This window comes from Erinaceus europaeus, chromosome X (genome assembly GCF_950295315.1).
Source record: "Erinaceus europaeus chromosome X, mEriEur2.1, whole genome shotgun sequence".
Lineage (NCBI taxonomy): Eukaryota > Metazoa > Chordata > Mammalia > Eulipotyphla > Erinaceidae > Erinaceus > Erinaceus europaeus.
The window spans coordinates 60,908,857-60,928,916 of record NC_080185.1 but is presented as its reverse complement, the minus strand read 5'-3'; the positions used below and the strand labels follow the sequence as shown (position 1 = coordinate 60,928,916).

At 41.1% G+C, this 20,060-nt stretch overlaps 1 long non-coding RNA gene and 1 pseudogene across 1 annotated transcript in view; one reads left to right on the top strand and one right to left on the bottom strand.

The window, feature by feature from the left end:
• Nucleotides 1-20,060, bottom strand: part of LOC132535862 (uncharacterized) — a 794,128-nt gene that overhangs the window by 393,030 nt on the left and 381,038 nt on the right. The window lies entirely within an intron of this gene.
• LOC103125586 (polycomb protein SUZ12-like) overlaps nucleotides 1,916-20,060 on the top strand; it is a 44,104-nt pseudogene continuing 25,959 nt past the window's right edge.

The window sequence follows — 20,060 nt, the reverse complement described above, 5'->3', positions numbered from 1 at the left end:
TAAGTAGAAACTATTTAATTATATACTTTATGGTGTCTTTTTAGGTCTTTCTATTTGCTTGCTTCATTTATTGACTCACTGCAAACTATTGTGCACTTTTGCTTTCAGGTATATATTTTCCCTAATTTGTGGATATATGTGTACATCTGCCTTATCTCATGGGACCTGGTCTATATCTAGGTTTTGAAGCTTTGTTAGAAAATGAACCACATGAAATGGAATTAAGGAGTCCTGTGATAAAGGAAAGGTCTCACACAAGTAATGATGCTGTGTGGGGAAAAGGCCCACTGTGTGGGAAGTCCAGGCCATTATTTCCATGAGAGTCTGAGTGGGTGGACCCCAAGTTCACCCCCCTTTCCTGGGGGGAGATGGTAGACCTTGCCTAACCTCATGAACTTAAGATGGGTGGTCCTTTTCAGACTGGAAACTTTCCTGTTCATGCTACCTATCCCTTTTAAACAAAGGCCATAAATTACTGTGTACAGCCAACTTGAAACCCACCACAAATATCCTGAGTTTGCTCAACTGCTCCCTTCCCCTCTGCCGTAGGTGCTAAGGAAAATACCTGCCTATGCATTGTGAAGTCATGACCAGACCTTATATGGCAACATTCCAGTTGTGATCAACTATTTTGTAGGTCAAGATATAACTATGCATTGTGTATACCTGCTTGTATCCCTTTATGAGGTGTCCTAAGAGGATTCTCTTGAAGCTGATTGATTGTGTGTTCCCTTCCTTTCTCTCTATACACTTCACCATCCCCCCAGGACCCCTAGGGGCCATTCCTGGTCTCTGCCACCAGTGGCCAGGGAGGCGGAGAGCCCTGGGATGACCCACTATGCTGAAGGGTTGATATTCCATGCCTGACATCTCTGGGCACATTCAGAAGTGAAGCATGCAGAGGTGGCATACTCTTTGCATTGACTAGGTTGGGATCAGAAGATGCAGTATCAGTTGGTATGAATTGAGAGAAGCATTCTAGAAATTGAGCCTCACCCTAGAGGTTCTAAGACTTGGGGAAATTTGGGCTTTATAGAAGAAGTGGGAGGGTCTTGCTCTCTTAGGGTTTAAGAAGGCAATAGATAGTTATTGCTATAATCAAACTATATGGCAGTTGGGTTAACTTTGAAAATCCCATTGTTAGGATTTGCTGTATCATACATGACTTCACCATAATTTTTCCTTTGAATATATATATATATATATATATATATATATATATATTAATGCCACCGGTTGCTTCTGCTTTCCTGGTCTAAATTTTAGGAGAGTCAACATATCAAAGACTCAGCCTATGGTCTGTATATTAAAATTTTTGAGACATTCAATCATTTTTCCCCTCTCATATTAATTAAATAGTGATTTATAAGACTACAAGTTAATTGGAGTGTATATTAACACCATTCCCACCACGAAAACACTATGTCCCATCCCATCCTCTTCATCCCACCCCCAGTGAAGCTGAGCATCAACCCTAACCCTCCACTAAGAGATTTTTACTTTGGTGCCTTAACTCCAAACTCAGTCAGATCCTGCTTTGAGATTCCCTTTCTGTTCTTTCTCAACTTCTGTTTATGAGTGGGATCATCTCATACTCGTCTTTGTCTTTCTGACATAGCTCACCTAACATAATTCCTTCTAGCTCCATACAAGATGGATCAGAGAAGGTGGGTTCATTGTTCTTAATAGCTGCATAATATTCCATTATGTATATATACCACAGCTTCCTCAGCCATTCATTTGTTTTTGGGCGCCTGGGTTGCTTCCAGGTTTTAATTATTATGAATTGTGCTCCTATGAACATAGGTGTACACATGTGGGACTATGTGAAAGCTTGGTAGAGCTTAGGGGACCTTGTTCCACAACCAACCCTCTATGAAGAATTCCATTGGCTGACATCCCACCCGAGGACCAGATGTGCTGTATTTCTCCCCCTGGCCTTGACATCGGACTGACTGCATCCCTTGGGCTTGCTGGTGGTGCTTTGGGACAATCTCTCTATACTGCTGGACTCATTGAGAATCGACTTCAACAGTCCATTGACTTCACCTCTGACAGGTTAGAGTCTCTCCAGAGACAGGTAAACTCCCTGGCCAAGGTGGTACTCTAGAACCATCGCGATTTGGACATGATTTTTGCTGAACAGTGTAGTCTTTGTTTATCACTACAAGAAGAATGTTGCTTTTTCATAAATGAAACTGGATTTGTAGAACAAAATGTTGATACCTTGCATAAGCTTAGCCATGATATTAAGAATTCCTTTTCCTCTTTCGGTACTAGCTCTTGGTTTTCTTCTCCTCTAACTTCTTGGCTTTTGCCTCTCCTAGGCCCTTTCCTGGCTATTATAGTTCTGTTACTGATTGCTCCTTGCCTCATTCAGTTCCTCAAAAAGCGCAAAGATGACATTATCAACATTACAGTTCAAAGCATTTCTGTTCATCCTTACACTGCTATTCCTATGACAGACATGGCAGCCTTTGCTGACATAGACCTATAGACACTGTTCTCATTAACAAAAGAAAAGAAGAGGAAATGTGTGACTATGTGAAAGCTTGGTAGAGCTTAAGGGAGATCTCCCATCCTTGGATGGAGGTCTGGAAAGACACCCTACTTGTTAGCCTCTCTCCTTATAGAGATCATCCAAGAGAGACAAGTCTCCCAGACTCAGTTTCTCCTTGTTAGTCTCTCAAGCTCACAGAAAGCCTACAAGCCTCTCACACTTAGTTTCCCCTGCTAGCAGCAGGCCAAATGGCTGCCTACTTTGGGTTCATTCAAAGTTCACACATCCACTTCACCTTTTGATCATAAAGGAGAACACACTCTATCATACACCTCCCCAACACCAGGCAGTGAAAAACCCCAACTTCTATTTCCTTGTGTCCTTTGATATCTGTGATTTACATCAAATTTTGTTTTTCTTCTTCTCTACCTCACCTTACTTGTTTAACCCCTATGCTTCTCTCAAATATCTTTGGATAATTAACTTGCCTGCATCATGGAGACTAATCATTTTGACCTTTATGTATCACATCAACTCTTGTCATACCAGCCCCCTACCATAGGGGCAAGCTGACCTTTAAGAAACCTGTAATTTCTGACATATGTGAAAAATGTTCTTTGTTTAACTCTCTATATAAGCCTGTACCCACCTCCAAATAAATGAATGTTCATACCAGAATATTTCCCGATGCATCCTTTCTGAGTCATGCAGTCCCTAGAACCAGTGAGGGAGGGTCGGAGGCTTACCCCCTGATTGGAGCCACTACACGTGAGCACTGGCATACATATATCTTTCTGGTTGGGTGTTACGAAGCCCTTAGGGTATATACCTAGGAGAAGAATTACTGGGTCATATGGAAGGTCCATGTCTAGCTTTGTGAGAGTTCTCCAGACTACTCTCACAAGGTTGGACCTATTTACATTCCCACAAGCAGTGCAGAAGGGTTCCTTTGTCCCCACCACCTCTCCAGCATTTGTTGCTGCTGTCCTTTTATTTAAATTTTTCCCTTTTGTTGCCCATGTTTATCATCATTGTTGTTGTTATTATTGTTGTTGTCATTGCTGTTATTGTTGTTGGATAGGACAGAGAGAAATTGAGGAGGGGAAGACAGGGGAGAGAAAGATAGACACCTGAAGACCTGCTTCACAGCCTGTGAAGAGACTCCCCTGCAGGTGGGGAGCTGAGGGCTCGAACTGGGATCCTTAAACCAGTCTTTGCAATTTGAACCAGGTCCACTGAACCCGCTGCACCACCACCCTGCTCCCTGCTGTCCTTTTTGATGTATGACATTCTCACAGGGGTGAGGTAGTATCTCAATGTTTCTTTATTTGCATTTCTCTGGCAGTGTGCTGAAGCAATTTTTCACATGTTTGTTAGCCTTTTCTATCTACTCTGTAGTGAATATTCTGTTCATATACTCTGCCTATTTTTGGATGGAGTCATTTGCTTTTTTTGTTTCTAAGTTGTCTGAGCTCTTTGTATATTTTAGTTATTAGTCTCTCTTGTCTGATGTAGGGCAGGTAAAGATCTCTCATTCTGTGAGTGGTCTCACTGTTTGTGTCATGGTTTCTTTTGCTGTGCAGAAGCTCTTCAATTTGATGCAGTCCCATTTATTTGTTTGTTGATTTGTTTGTTTTGGTCTTCCTTACAACTGGTTTTGTATCATCAATATGTCCTTGAGGTTTAGATGCTAAAGTGTTCCACCAATGTTTTCCTCTAAGTATTTGATAGTTTCTGGTCTAACATCCATGTCTTTGATCCCTTTGGATTTGACTTTGTTTCTGGTGAGATAAAGTGGTTCAGTTTTATTCTTCTGCTTGTTTCAACCCAGTTTTCCAACCACCATTTATTGAAGAGAGCCTCATTCTTCCATTTAATATTTAGGGCCTCTTTATCAAAAATTAGATGTCCATAGGTGTGGCTGCTTAGTTCTGGGCTTTCAATTCAGTTCCACAGGTCTGTGTACCTATTTTTGTTCCAGTACAAAGATTGTTTTGATGATGATTGCCTTATAATATAGTTTGAGGTTTGGGAGTGTGATGCCACCATTTCTGTTTCTTTTACTCAAGATTGTTTTGGTGATTCTACGTGTTTTTTGGTATGATTATAATTTTTATTTTATTCTCTTAAAGAAGCTTGGTGGAACTTTGATGGGTATCACATTAAATTTGTATGTGGTTCTGGGGAGAATATTCATTTTGATGATATTAATTCTTCTGATCCATGAGTATGGGATATATTTCCATTTATTGGTATCATTTTCTATTTATTTTCAGTATACAAGTATTTCACTTCTTTGGTCAGCTTTATTCCTAGGTATTTTATTGATTTTGCTGCAACAGTGAATGGGAGTGATTTCTAGATGTCTCCTTCTTCAGATTTAATGTTTGCATAAAGAAATGCCACTGATTTTTGTACGATGACTTTGTATCCTGACACCTTGCTTTATTGCCTAATGATTTCCAGTAGCTTTCTGCTGGACTCTTTAGGTCTTTCTATGTATACTAACATATAGTCTGCAAAGAGTGAGAGTTTGACTTCTTCCCTTCCAATCTGTATTTCTTTCACTTATTTCTTTTGTCTGATTGCTATGGCAAGAACTTCCAATACTATGTTCAAAAGTAATGGTGATAATGGACAGCCCTGTCTAGTCCCTGATCTGAGGGGAAATGGTTTCAACTTCTGTCCATTGAGTATAATGTTGGCTATACATCTGCTGTATATGGACTCCACTATCTTGAGGAATTTTCCATCCATTCCCTTTTTTGTAGTGTTTTGAGCATGAAGGGATGTTGGATTTTTTTAAAGGCTTTCTCTGCATCTATTGAGATAATCATGTGGTCTTCGAATTTGCTTTTATTGATGTGATGGATAACGTTGCTTGACTTATGTATACTGAACGAGCGTTGCATTCTTGGGATAAATCTCACTTGGTCATGAGAAATAATCTTTTTGAATTACTGCTATATACAGTTAGCTAGAATATTGTTTAATATTTTATCATCTATGCTCAACAGAGATATTGATCTGTAGTTTCACTTTTTTTGTTATGACTCTATTTGCTTTTGGTATCAGGGTGATGTTGGCTTCATAGAAGGTGGAAGGGAGTGTTCCTGCTTCTTCGAACTTTTGAAAGAACTTTGAAAGTATAGGTCTTAAGTGTTTCCTAAAGCTTTTGTGGAATTCATTTGTAAAGACATCTGACCCTGGACTTTTGTTGCTGTGAATATTATTAGTAACTATTTCAATTTCTTTGTCTGTGATTGGTGCATTTTGCTTCTGTAATTCTTCCTGCCTCAGTTTTGGGAGAGTATATGTTTCTAGGAATCCTTTCATGTCTCCCAGATTCCCTAGCTTGGAGGCATATAGTTGTTCATAGAAATTTTGCAAGATTTTTTTTGATTTCTGTGGTGTTTGTTGTGATAGCCCCTCTATCGTTTAGAATTCTATTGATTTAAGGCTTCTGCCTCTTTTTTTTTAGCTTGGCTAAGGGTTTGTCATTTTTGTTTAATTTTTCAAAGAAACAACAATTGGCTTCATTGATCAATTGTATGGTTCTCTTAATTTCAAAGTTGTTTATTTCCTCTATAATTTTGGTTATTTCAGTCCTTCTGGATGCTTTAGTATTCCTTTGTTCCTCTTCTTCTTTTTGTTTTTATTTTTATTTTTTATTTTATTTATAAAAGGGAAACACTGACAAAAACCATAGGATAAGAAGGGGTACAACTCCACACAATTCCCACCACCAGAGCTCTGTATCCCATCCCATCCCCTGATAGCTTTCCTATTCTTTTTTTAAAATATTTATTTATTTATTTTCCCTTTTTGTTGCTCTTGTTTTATTGTTGCTGTAGTTATTATTGTTATTGATGTCATTGTTGTTGGATAGGACAGAGAGAAATGAAGAGAGGAGGGGAAGACAGAGAGGGGGAGAGAAAGATAGACACCTTCAGACTGCTTCACCACCTGTGAAGAGACTCCCCTGTAGGTGGGGAGCTGGGGGCTTGAACCGGGATCCTTAAGCTGGTCCCTTCACTTTGCGCCACATGCGCTTAACCTACTATGCTACCACCCGACTCCCTAGCTTTCCTATTCTTTAACCCTTTGGGAGAATGGACCCAAGGTCATTGTGGGATGCAGAAGGTTAAAGGTCTGGCTTCTGTAATTGCTTCCCCACTGAACGTGGACATTGACAGGTCAATCCATACTCCCAGGCTGCCTCTCTCTTTCCCTTGTGGGGTGAGGTTCTAGGGAATCAGAGCTCTAGGGCATATTGGTGGGGTTGTCTGTCCAGAGAAATCTGGTTGGCATCATGCTAGCATCTGGAACCTGGTGGATGAAAAGAGAGTTAACATATAAATCCAAACAAATTGTTTACTAATCAAGAGCCTAAAGGTTGGAATAGTACAGATGAATAGTTGGGGGTTTCTGTTTTGTAGATAGCTAGTAGATATATTGTATATTTTAGTTATATTCCAAAGGACCTGTGGCTATACTAATTTTTTTCTTTTTCCCTGAGCCTAAAATCTGATGTGTAGGTGGATCCAAGTTATTGTCTTGGGAGATTATGTCATGGATGGAAAAAGGACCAGAAAGGTGGATCAGGGAAGAGAGTAGCTCCCAAATATGGGAAAGGTGTATAAATACTGTTGACTATAAACCCCATACATTTGATGAGATCTGGGGCCCATATTCAGTTTACAAGCCTATGTGACCTCTGCATCCCTCTAGATTTGAGCTCACATTCTGTGGTCATGAATAGCAATGTTCTAAGCTGCCCCAATATCAGGACCCATCTTCCTCAGGTGGAGCATAAAGTATGTTGCCCAGGATGCCTTCAGAGGATGGAACATTTTCTACCATTGTTGATCCAAGTTGAGGGCAAGGTCCTATGGGGGTCCACAAGGGGTGTATTTTGTTGTTCCTGGTAGAGATGACTGGTAACAATGGACTATACTAGTTTTTTTTTCCTGAGCCTGACATCTGATATGCAGGTGTACTCAAGCTATTGTCTGGGGAGATGATATCATGGCTGGAAAAAGGATTGGAAAGCTGGATCAGGGAAGAGAGTAGTTTCCAAATATGGGAAAGGTGTATAAATAATATTGCCTGTAAACTCCATCAATTTGATCTGATCTGGGGCCCATTTTTAGCTTAGGAGCCTATGTGACCTCTGCATCTCTGTAGATCTGAGCTCACATTTAGTGGTCATGAGTAGAAATGTTCCAAGCTGCCCCAATATCAGGACCCATCTTCCTCAGGTGGAAGATAGAGCATGTTGTTCAGCCTCCCTTAAGGAGAATGGAACATTCTCTATCATCGTTGATCCTCATTGAGGGCAAGGTCCTATGGGGGCACTGAAAGGGGTTTATTGTGTTGTTCCTGATAGAGATGACTGGTAACAATGGAGAGAGGGATTTATTCGAGGTCTAGGCCCATCGTGTCTGTTTGGGAATCCCAGGACTCCCTGAGTAGAGCCCTATGTTCCTCTTCTTCTAAGTCCTTAAACCGTGCAGTAAGGTAGTTTACTTCAGCTTTTTCTTGTTTTCTAATGTGTGTTTGTATGGCTATGTACTAAGTACTGCTTTAGCTGGGTCTCATATATTCATTTTCATTTGTGTCAAGAAACATTTGAATTTCTTGCTTGAGTGCCTCTTTGACCCAGTGGTTATTAAGCAGTATGTTGTTGAGTTTCCAAGTTTTGTCACTTTTAGTATTTTTCTGTTTGTTGTTGAATGTTAGCTTTACTTCACTATGGTCTGAGTAGATGTTTGGGATGATTTCAATGCTCTTTAGTTTGTTGATACTGTCTTTGTGGCCTAACATGTGGTCTAACCTTGAGCATGTGTGGTATGGATTTGAAAAGAATGTGCATTCCAGTTTCTTGGGGTGAAGAACTCTGAAAATGTCCAGGAGGTTCAGTCTATCCATCTCTTCGATTAATTCTCTTGCTTCTTTTTTAAATATTTATTTATTTTCCCTTTTGTTGCCTTTGTTGTTCTTTATTTTTGTTATTGATGTTGTCATTGTTGGATAGGACAGAGAGAAATGGAGAGAGGAGTGGAAGACAGAAAGGAACAGAGAAAGAGAGACACCTGCAGACCTGCTTCACCGCCTGTGAAGTGATTCCCCTGCAGGTGAGGAGATGGGGGCTTGAACCAGGATCTTTACACTAGCCCTTGCACTTCTCACCATGTGCACTTAAACTGCTGCGCTACCGCCTGACTCCCCAATTCTCTTGTTTCTTTGTTGATTCTCTGCTTTGTTTATCTATCTAAGTGTGAGAGATGGGTTTTGAAGTCTACTACTACTGCATTACTATTGATGTATTTTTTGTAGCTCTTTCAGTAAGTGTTTGATATATTTATATGGGCCCTCATTGGGTGCATAAATGTTAATAATTGTTAAGTCTTCTTGACTGATTGATCCTCTGATCACTATGTAATGACCTTGCCTATCTATTATTACTTTATTTAATTTAAAGTCTATTATGTTAGAGGTAAGAATGGTTGTTCCTGACTATTTTGTGGTCTACTAGTATGTATGACAGTTTTCCGTCCTTTCACATTAATTCTTTGTTTTGTTGGGTTAGAAGGGATTCTTGCAAGCAGCATATGGTTGGATTGTGTTTTCTGATCCATTCTCCTACTCTGTGCCTTTTAATGGATGAATTTAAGCCATCGACATTTACTGATATTATGGATTTAAGATATAGAAGTACCATTATTAATTTTTCTCCTCCTCTGATATATGGCAAGTATTTTGGTAATGTTCTTGTTTAAAGAAGGCCTTTTAGAACCTCTTTCAGGAGCAACTTGGTGATAGTTTCTTCCTTTAACTGTTTGTTGTCTTAGAAGTTTTTATCCCTCCATCTAGTCTGAATGAAAGTCTAGCTGGCTACAGTATTCTTGGTTGAAATCCTTTTTTGTTAATGGCTTGAAAATATCTTGCCATTCTCTTCTGGTTTTTAGAGATTGAGTGGAGAAGTCTGTTGATAGTCTTATGCGTTTTCCCCTGTATGTGACTTTTTGTTTTTCTCTTGCAACCTTTGGGTTTAGATACTTTCTTTATCCTTGCTTCTTTTCATTATAACTATGATGAGTCTTTATGCTTTCAAGTCTGGGTAGATTCTGTTTGGGAACTTCTGGGCCTCTTGAATCTTAAAGTCCTTTCTGTTATTTAGGGTTGGGAAGTTTTCTTCTATTACCTCCTCTAGGATGTTTACTCTCCCTTCTTCTCTTTCTTCCTCTGGTAGGCCAATTATGTGAAAGTTACTTTTTTTGAGATCAACCTATATGTCTCCATTGTTCTTTTTAATGTCTCTAAATCTCTTTTTTTGTTTTTAGCTATTTTACCTCCTTCTTGGTTTTCTCTAGCACTTCCTCTGTTTGCCTAATTCTATTTTCTGCTCTATTAACCTGCTTTCCCTTCCCTCAGCTTCCTTCTTCAATTCAGTTAAAGTCTTAGCTTGTTCTACTAGTTGTCCTTTTAGCTCAGCTATTTCAGCTTTCAGTTCTCTAATTACCTCGATGTAGTTGGTGTTTTCCTTGAGGATCTCATCTGTTGTTTCCCCATTTCTGATAGCTCTTTCCTCAGTAGTTGCCCTCATTTCTGTAACTAATAGTTCCATTACTGTTTGGATAGTTCTCTTATCTATAATTGATTCTGATTTATTTGGATTTTCTTCTGGGGTCCTGTCCTCATTCATTGTGCTAGAAATTTTATTTGCTCTCGATCTGACCATTTTTAAAATATTTATTTATTTATTCCCTTTTATTGCCCTTGTTTTGTTGTTGTAGTTATTATTGTCGTAGTTATTGATGTCATCGTTGTTGGATAGGACAGAGAGAAATGGAGAGAAGAATGGAAGACAGAGAGGGGGAGAGAAAGACAGACACCTGCAGACTTGCTTCACCGCCTGTGAAGCGACTCCCCTGCAGGTCGGGAGCCAGAGGCTCTAACCAGGATCCTTAAGCTGGTCCTTGCACTTTGTGCCATGTGCTCTTAACCTGCTGTGCTACCTACCGTCCAACACCCGATCTGACCTTTTTTTTTTTTTTAATAGGTGTGGTTTGTATTTTTCTGTCCTGTAGCTCTTCAGTTGTGTTGTGTGAGTATAGGCCACACTAGAGACTTTTCTTATATGAAGTCACAAACCTCAAAAAGTACAGTAGCAACCAAAGCAAAGATTAATGCACTTAAACAAAAACTAGGTAGTCAAGCAATACCTCCACTGTAAAAACAAAAACCAACAATACAAAGGGAAAGAAAAAAAAGAAAGAAAAGACACAAGGAAAGGTAACAATAGACAAGTACAAAATAAGCTGTCAATTACAAATTCTAAAGATAGTAGGATGAGAGAGAGAAGGAAATAGGAGAGAGATACAGGGGGAGAGAGAGAGAAGAAATAATCTACCCTCAGTCAGACTTCTACGAGATAATTCATGAACAAGTGCCAGTGAATAAAAAGGAAAGAAAAAAAAGCAACTAAAGGGAAGAGATTTTTCAGATCAGCTTTAAAGAAATAAAAAGAGAAGTAGAGAAAAGAGAGAGTGAGAGGGGCAAGTCCATCCCAGAATGTGTATCACAATCAATCACCAGTGGAAGAAACAGCAATGGCTACTTTTGTTCAAGGTGGGGGGAGAGGAGGAGAGACAAGCACAAGTAATAAGGATGATAAAATAGAATGAAATAAAATTCCCTAACAGTCAGTCTTCAGACTGAACCAGTACAGATTGGCTCCACACACCTTCATCTCTTTCCTAATCCAAGCTAAAAATAAGCAATTATAAGAGATAACTATCAGACATGCTCAAGTGTTAGCAGAAAAACACAGGTACCTTACCCCAGGCAAGACTGCAGCCCTGATTGGTCAGGTATTCTGTCACTCAGATAGAATTCCTGCTACCTTTAATATCTTTTGAAAAACACCCTGGAATGACACACCAGGCAAGACAGAGGCCTTGATTGGCCAGATATTCTGTCACTCAGAGTTCCTATTACCTTCAGTGTATTTTAAATGACACATATTTGAAAGACACCCCTGCTGATCCAGGAATCTTGCTAAAGAAGTACCCTCCACAGGAATCCCACCAGGAGTAAATGGTGTGGGGATTGGGAACTAGCAAATCAGAAAACTCCTAGCCAATCTCAGTTCCATTTGTCCCTTTGCCAGCCCAAACATGACTCATAAGACTCTTCTTTACTTGTTGTCTGCCCATACAGTGCACCCCTATCCCACTACTGACCCAGAATTCATACCCTCACCCGAACTTCCTAGTTTTGAAGGAGCCTCCTTACAGAGCTCAGGGGATGCTTTGTCTCTGAGTAGCCACTTTGGATCACCCCATAAATTCTTTCTAAACTACATATTATCTTTCACTGTTCCATAAGTAGTTATCTCTGCTGATCTTCCTATATAATCTTTTACAGCAATCAATGAGATTACAACGATCTTTTCTTTTTTAAAATCATTATAATGAGCACTTAATAGCTTACAGTACAACTGTTGAGAAAGGGGTACAAATATCTCATTTGTCTTTTTCAGTCCAACCACACGTCTTACAGGATTTTTCAGACATAATTTATGTGATATGCAATAAAGTGAAATACCAGTATATCCACCAACTTCTGCATTACTAGAGTGGAACAGAGCACTAGCACAGGCATACTCCCCAATGAGGACCCACAGAAAGCTTCCTGAGATGAAGACCTGGATGCACATGTCCTGGGGGTTCCAAGAGCAAAAAGAGGCAAGGGACTCCCCAGAGACCCTTATCTAGCACTGTACCTGACATACTATATCCATTCTCTCACTCAATCCTGACCAAAGCTCTTCTATAGGGGTGTTATATGCACTATGCCCATTGCTCAGTTGAAGGTCCTGGGTCTCAAAGAGGGAGAAGGCACTCTATGCTGGGATAAACAGAACCACATCAGAGAGGAGGCATTCGAGCCAAGCCTTGAAAGGTGGCTGGCACACAGGTAGAGAGAGTGTGAGGAGCCAAGGTTTCATGGGAGTCAGGAGGAACAGCTTGCCTCCAAAGCCCTGAGTCTGCAAATGCTCAAAGCCAGAAAAGTAACAAGGTGCTTTCCAATTGCTCCCTAGCAACTTGCCATCACAACTCTGACAGCCTTATCTCTGCAGCTTCAATAACAGGGGGGGCAGTGTGGTTGGGGAGGGAAAAGTCATCCTCCCTTATCTCACTGTCAGCTCTGAGCAAACATGGGGAATAAGGAGCCAGGGGAGCATGTGCACATGGCTGGCTGGCTCTCCCACCACCCTCTAATTGCCAGAGGGCATGAATCTCAGGGCTAGAAAAACAGCACAGCTACCACTCATTGAGCTCTCTGTCTGTATGCACTATCTCACTGAACCTTCACAACTGTGCAGACCCTATCCTACACAACAGGAGACTGAGGTCCAAACACATTGAGTCACTGACCCAAGGCAACACAGCTATCAAGAGGCACAAATGGGACTTGAACCCAAGACTAATCTGACTCTAAACTACTCTGGCCTTAATCTTCAGACCCTCTACCTCACACTGGCATCATCACCATACCGTGTCTCTTTTTTGCTGTTACTGGAGTTTAAGAATGTTATTTGCTTCCAGGAATTGGAGGCATCACATCTTTGAAGAGAAGAACTAAGGAACGAAAAAGATCTTACCAAAAACAAACCACTGTCTTTTTTGCAACAGCTTCTGTGTTCTGAAACCCCCCTGACCAAGAGATGTCCTTATTCTATCTCCAGATCTTTTAGGGGAATACAGGGGATCCACACATCCTGATGTTTCCTGTTTTCCACACACGACTATCCACAGCTCCTCTGCTGCACTCAAAAACACTAGCTGGCCATGAAAGTATACAGGCAGTGATCTGCAGATCTGCTGAGTGAGGGTGGGTCAGAGCTCCTGTGAGGGGTATTGACAAGCCTCTCCTTGAATATGGAGTGAGGAACATCCAAACTAGGAATGTGATCTTGAGGGGATTCTGAGTGCAGCACAGCTTGTTGGGACTGAAGGAGTCAAGGCAGAGGAGTGGAGGAATGTCTGGAATGCAGAACTTGCCCTAGCTGGGGGGATGGCAGTGCTGTGCACAGCTGCCTTCTCAGCACAGCTGTGGCTCTAATATGAGGAGCAAGGAGGGCTGCAGACACTGTCCAAAACAGGTGAAGGAAAGACTGATTGATGAGGGCTCAAGCCCACTCCCTTAGCCTCTGGTTTTCCTTACACCACAGTCAAGCTTCTTGCTGCAGGGGGTGCGCAGCTAGGACTGGTGTCCTGGCTGGCTCTGGAAGTTGTCCTTTCCTCAGCACACAAGGAAGACGCCCCCACCCCCTCAGGAAGCAAGCAGTCAATGGTGCAGAAATCACAATTCCAGGCCCTAAACTGAAATTGTTTGAGACTAGCAGATGAGCAGACCCTGGAAAGGACAATGTCCAGAAGTAAGGGGTTTCCTCCCTAGATATCCAATAAGATGTCTTTTTGTTTGATGGCTTCTTTTAGTGTTTGATGTGATCTCATTGTTTTTTTTTTTTTTGGCTTTGTTTTTGTTTTTCTTGCCAACGAATTGAGTCTTCAAAGAAATTTCTAAATCTGATATCATGAAATGTTCTTCAGATGCTTTCTATATTACCCAGACAAACAATCTCCTAAACCTCTCTTTACTGAGCTTCCTGAGAATTCCCCTCAGTACAAAGAACTATATGCTGTTTTCCTTCCATTAAAAGCTGTACCAGAATCCTTCAACCTTTTTTCTGACAGTGTGTATACTGTTAACTGACTTCCATGGCTTGCTCGTTCTTATGTGAAAATTGATGACAACCCACTTTCCCCTCTCGATTCAAATCGCCTCTATGCTCTCTTCTCGAACCCAACCACTATATATTCAGCACCTTCATTCCCACAGCCCTCTTCCTGGTTCCCTGTCCAAAGGGAATGCTGCAGCTGACCGCCTTGCTTCCACAGGAGCTCTCCTAGTCTCTGTCTCTGATCCTGCTGATTTCCATTCTCTAACCCATGTTAATCTTAAAGGCCTTCGAGCTCGATTTCCTGATGTTCCGTTACCACAATTAAAACATATCCTAGCTACATGCTCTTCCTGTGCAAGTCTCATAAAAACACCTGCTATTCAGACTCGTGGTGTTAACCCCCGAGGCTTAAAAGCTAATGCTATTTGGCAAATTGATGTCACCCACATACCAAACTTTGGCAAACAAAAATATGTGTTTGTCTCAATTGATACCTTTTCTAAATTTATGTGGGCAACAGCTCAGACAGGAGAAAGCTCTAAAAAGCTTATAAGCCACATGCTCTCCTGTTTTGCTGTGATGGGCTTACCTCTTCAAGTGAAAACCGACCGTAGACCAGCGTTTACCAACAAACAATTTAAAGATTTTTGTTCCCTCTGGAACATTACTCATACCACAGGCATTCCCTATAATCCACAGGGACAAGGCATTGTCGAGAGGGCCCATCAAACTCTTAAGGCTCAATTAAATAAAGATAAAGGAGGAATGTATCCCCCAATATCCAGCTAGCAAAAGCCTTAACTACGTTAAATCTCTTTAATATTTACAATAACTCGGACTTACCTCCTATTATTCTTCACTGGCAAACACCATCTACTCTCCCATCTATTAAGGTCAAATAAAAATACCCACTTGATAAAATTTAGAAAGGGCCTGACCCTCTATTGACCATGAGAAGAGGTTTTGCATGTATTTTCCCTCACAATTACTCTAAACCTGTCTGGGTTCCTGCCCACCATGTCCGACAATAACCTCATGATGGCACTGTTATCCCTGAAGAACAAGAATCACAAGAGGACTAGATGCAGGATACATCCCAAGACCCATAATATGACATGGCAGAACCTACAAAAGTTGGCTCACAGAGCCCTCTCTCCTACCCCTTCCCTGAATGTCTTATGTTATGAATGGCCAGATGTGTTTTGTGAGTGAGTGTGCTGAATGACCAAAAATTTTTGTATGACCCATCTGCTCAGAAGTACTCTAAATGTTAAAACCATTGTTACTAACATACATTAACTCTCTAAGTAACCTGAGTCTGCTTATAGTCCAAAGTAAATTATAGTAAACCTCTAACTTGTTACAAGTTTTATTGTTTTTCACAAGTAAGTGATTACAGCTATCAAGCCTTCATATGAAGAATCATCTGTTCATATGGTAAGGTATTAAACTGTAAGAAGTTCCTCCATATCCAACCTATGTGAATTAGGACTGCTTCCCTTAGACTTGAGATATGATCCTACCTCTTCATATAAATGGAGACATTCCCCCTTCCTTAACTGTATACCCTTAGTTGTGAGACCCTAGCTTGTTTTACTTCTTCTGCTCACAATAGGTCCTATAATTCTTTTTTTTCAACATTTTAAATTTATTTATTAATGAGAAAGAGAGAAAGAACCAGACTGACTCTGGTACATGTGCTGCCAGGGATCGAACTCAAGACCTCATGCTTAAGAGTCCAAGGCTTTAGTCACTACACCACCTCCCGGACAACAGTCCTATAATTCTTAACAAGCTCATGGTCTTTTGCAGCAACAGATTGATGCCATAAAGATACAACCTATACAAACTCACTATCATAGGCTGGACATGGCAGAATATTGAGTTGCTGTGGAAGATTTGCCCCCCTCCATCAGAACGTCCACCATGTAGAGGGCTGGCTAGCCAATGACGGGTAAGAGGAAACTAGCACTATCCAGTCAACCTAAGACAGGGCATCTGGTACTACTGGACAAAAATGACCAGGTGTTCCAATGACGGGTAAGACGGAAGGCTGATCCCCAACCTAAGACAGGCACAGTCCACCCTGCCACAAAACAAAGTCCGCCAAACATCAAAACATGATATAAGACAGGGGGACATGTGGGGAGCCACATGTGCCCTCAAGGTTGCTATTGGCATGGCCATAGAGTTTATGTTAAAAGATAGTTCCTGAGAATCGGGCGGTGGTGCAGCGGGTTTAGCGCAGGTGGCACTAAGTGAAAGAACTGGCTTGAGGATCCCAGTTTGAGCCCCCGGCTCCTCACCTGCAGGGAAATCACTTCACAGGCGGTGAAGCAGGTCTACAGGTATCTTTCTCTCCCTCTGTCTTTCCCTCCTCTCTCCATTTCTCTCTGTTCTATCCAACAATCACAATATCAGCAATAACAACAATATAATTACAACAAAAACAACTAGGGCAACAAAAGGCAAGATACAAAAAAAAAAAAAAGAGATAAGATAGTTCCCGCTTCCCTATACCTTAGAGTCTTTGTTAAAAGATAAGGTCTTTTCCCCCATAAATCACCCAGGACCTTCCAGATAAACAGCTGACTACCATGACAAATAATATAAAATATAATCATAAATAAATAAAAAAGATACATCCCCCAATACTCAGTTGGTCAAGGCACCAAACCTCTTTTTCTATAAAACATTCAAATCAGATGCCCTGCTAACCACGAGAAGCAGATTGTTTATGTTTCTTCCACAGGAATCCCAGAAAAAGAAAAAAAAAACATCTGGACCCCTGCACACCCTGACATCACCCACTAGATGGCACGACTACAGTGGCACACCCCCCGAAACCCTAGATGTCACCTGACGCGATCTGAAAAATCTGATTCGCAGACTCCAAAGACAGAACTTTTTTACTGCCTGTCTGCCTTTCCTGCTTTTGCTTTGACCTGTCACGTTTTGGCGGTTCCAGCTCACAATCTACAGAAAAGCAGAATTCCAGATGCTGACCTTCCTCATGCAGCATTTCATCCCCTGCCATTTCTCCCCCTAGTCGCCTACTTCGGACTGAGATTTCTATCGGACTTGCTGGTATACCCTTTGGACACTTTAGACAATTTTACAGCAGCTTCCTTCCCTTCAAGTTGCTGGTTTTTCATATACTGACCCTGAGTAGTTCATAGACTTTATACACTGTTGCCCTGGGCATTAGATAAAAGGAAAGGGGGAGATGCTGGGAAATTTTGCCAATGCAGTCACATCTGCCATGTTGTCCCCTCAGGCTACTGCTAGTTCCCTGGAGAGTTGGGACATTCTCGGAGTGCCTGTTCAGCCATGTTGTGCCCTCAGGACATTGTCTATATCCCCGCTATATCTGGAGTGCTCTGGTTACTCCTCCCCCCTCCCATTCTCACGAGAGTTATCATCCTATCCTGGAGTGCTATGATTACTCCTCCCCCTTCCCATTCTCACGAAAGCTACTCCTATAAAAACCTTTCATTTTCCGCACCTCGCTCTCTTGCCAGTGCTCCACTCTGGTGTTCAGACGCAGGAAAGGTTACTGTGTGAGGTGGCCATTTTCTCTACCTCCACGTGGCCCAACCTGCTTCTCTAACACCCAACTCTGAGGTGCCAGCGCGAATAAAGATTTGTGTTTCCTCTTCGCTCCGGACCCTCTCTCTTCTCTGCGTCCCGCGCACTACAACATCTGGCTCTACAACATCTAAGTATTCAATTACTTCTAGTCTCTCATTCAAGTCTTTGATCCATTTTGAGTTGACTTTTGTAAATAGTAATATGTAGTGGTCCGATCTCATTCTTACTTCCTAATTTCCTCAGCAGTATTTATTTATTTATTTATTATTTTTGTTATTTATTGGATAGATACAGAGAGAAGTCTAGAGGGAAAGATGAGATATATGGGAAGATAGATATAGATGCACCTGCAGCACTGCTTCAGTGCTACTTCACCATTCATGAAGTTCCCCCATCTAGTTAAAGACCAAGTGCTTGAACCCTGCATTGTTTGCTCAGCTAGATTTGCCACCTCCCAGGCTCCCCAACATTATTTAATAAAAATACTTTCCTTTTTCTTTTTTATACTCTTGACCAACTGATCATAAACTAACTGTCCATATACGTAAAGGCTAGAGTGATAAATATTGGTTCATGCCATCACCTGCTCATACATTTTGATGAAGTCTGGAGCTCATGGTTGTTCTGGTCCTGCACTAGCTGAGCCAATAGGTAGTGATATTTCAGCAGCTATCATTGGGAGCTCCCATAATTCCACTGATGCATAGTGGTAGATATTTTTTTAAAAATTTATTTTATTTTATTTTATTTTATTTATTTTTTCCCTTTTGTTGCCCTTGTTGTTTTTTATTGTTGTAGTTATTATTGTTGTTGTTGTTGTTGTTGGATAGGACAGAGAGAAATGGAGAGAGGGAGGGGATGACAGAGAGGAGGAGAGAAAGATAGACACCTGCAGACCTGCTTCACCGCCTGTGAAGCGACTCCCCTGCAGGAGGGGAGCCGGGGTTCGAACTGGGATCCTTATGCCGGTCTTTGTGCTTTGCACCACCTGCGCTTAGCCCGCTGTACTACAGCCCAACTCCCAGTGGTAGATATTTTAATATATCTAAATATGCATATATGTGTATATATAAATATACACATATATGATTTTCCATTCTGACATTCTGTCTGATAAGTATTTGCTTATGTAAATCACATAAGACTCCTTCCAGTTCTTATTGGGTTTTATAAGTATTAGGTTGTCCTGAGACCAAAATTGGCTCTAGAAATTTATTCATTTGTGGTGCAGTGAGATCAACTGAAAATAGACCCTTTTGTTTAGTATTTCAGTCATATTAATATCACAGTGCCTCACTGGTGAAAGAGACTGTGGGATAAGTAGTCAATGAAATACTACTCTTCCACTAAAAGTAAGATGAAATTTAGACTTTTGGAATAAAATATATGGAATTCAAAGTGGTTATGCTTAGTGTAATTAGTGAAGACTGTGGAGAAAATTAGTATGTGATGGTGTGCATGTGTGTTTTGTTTATTGTCTATTCAGGAACCTAAATCTCAAACCCTATGAAAAGCTGGCTTATTAGGGAAATAATTTCCCCCCAGCAGACAAACATTTGTGTTGACTGACTGAGTCATACTATTTCTAGCATTATTAATAAAAACATACTTTATTATTATTTACAATACATTTATCTGGGATTTCACCACTCCAGGCTTATTTTATCAGACAGAGGCAAAGAGGAAGAAAGATTAAGAAATCACAGCACAGTGGGTGGGGAAGTAGCATAGCGGGTTAAGCGCACATGGCAAAGCACAGCAACTGGCATAAGGAACCTGGTGGGGTTGAGTGATGGTGCACCTGGTTGAGCGCATATTTTACAGTGTGCAAGGACCCAGGCTTGAGCCCCAAGTCCCCACCTGCTGGGGGAAAGCTTCACAGGTGGTGAAGCAATGCTGCAGCTATGTCTCTCTGTCTCTCACCCTCTCTATCTCTCCCTTCCCTCTTGATTTCTGACTGTCTCTATCCAATAAATAAATAAATAAATAATTAAAAAATAATAAGGTACCTAGTTAGAGCCCCCGGCTCCCCATCTGTCAGGGGGCAGCTTTTTGGGCAGTGAAGCAGCTCTGTCTCTCCCCCTCTCTGTCTTACCCTCTTCTTTCTAGTCCTCTCTGTCCTCTCCAACAACAACAACAACAATAGCTATAACAACCACAATAAGAGCAACAAAATGGAAAAAATGGCCTCTCACACTGAGCCCCAGTGATAAC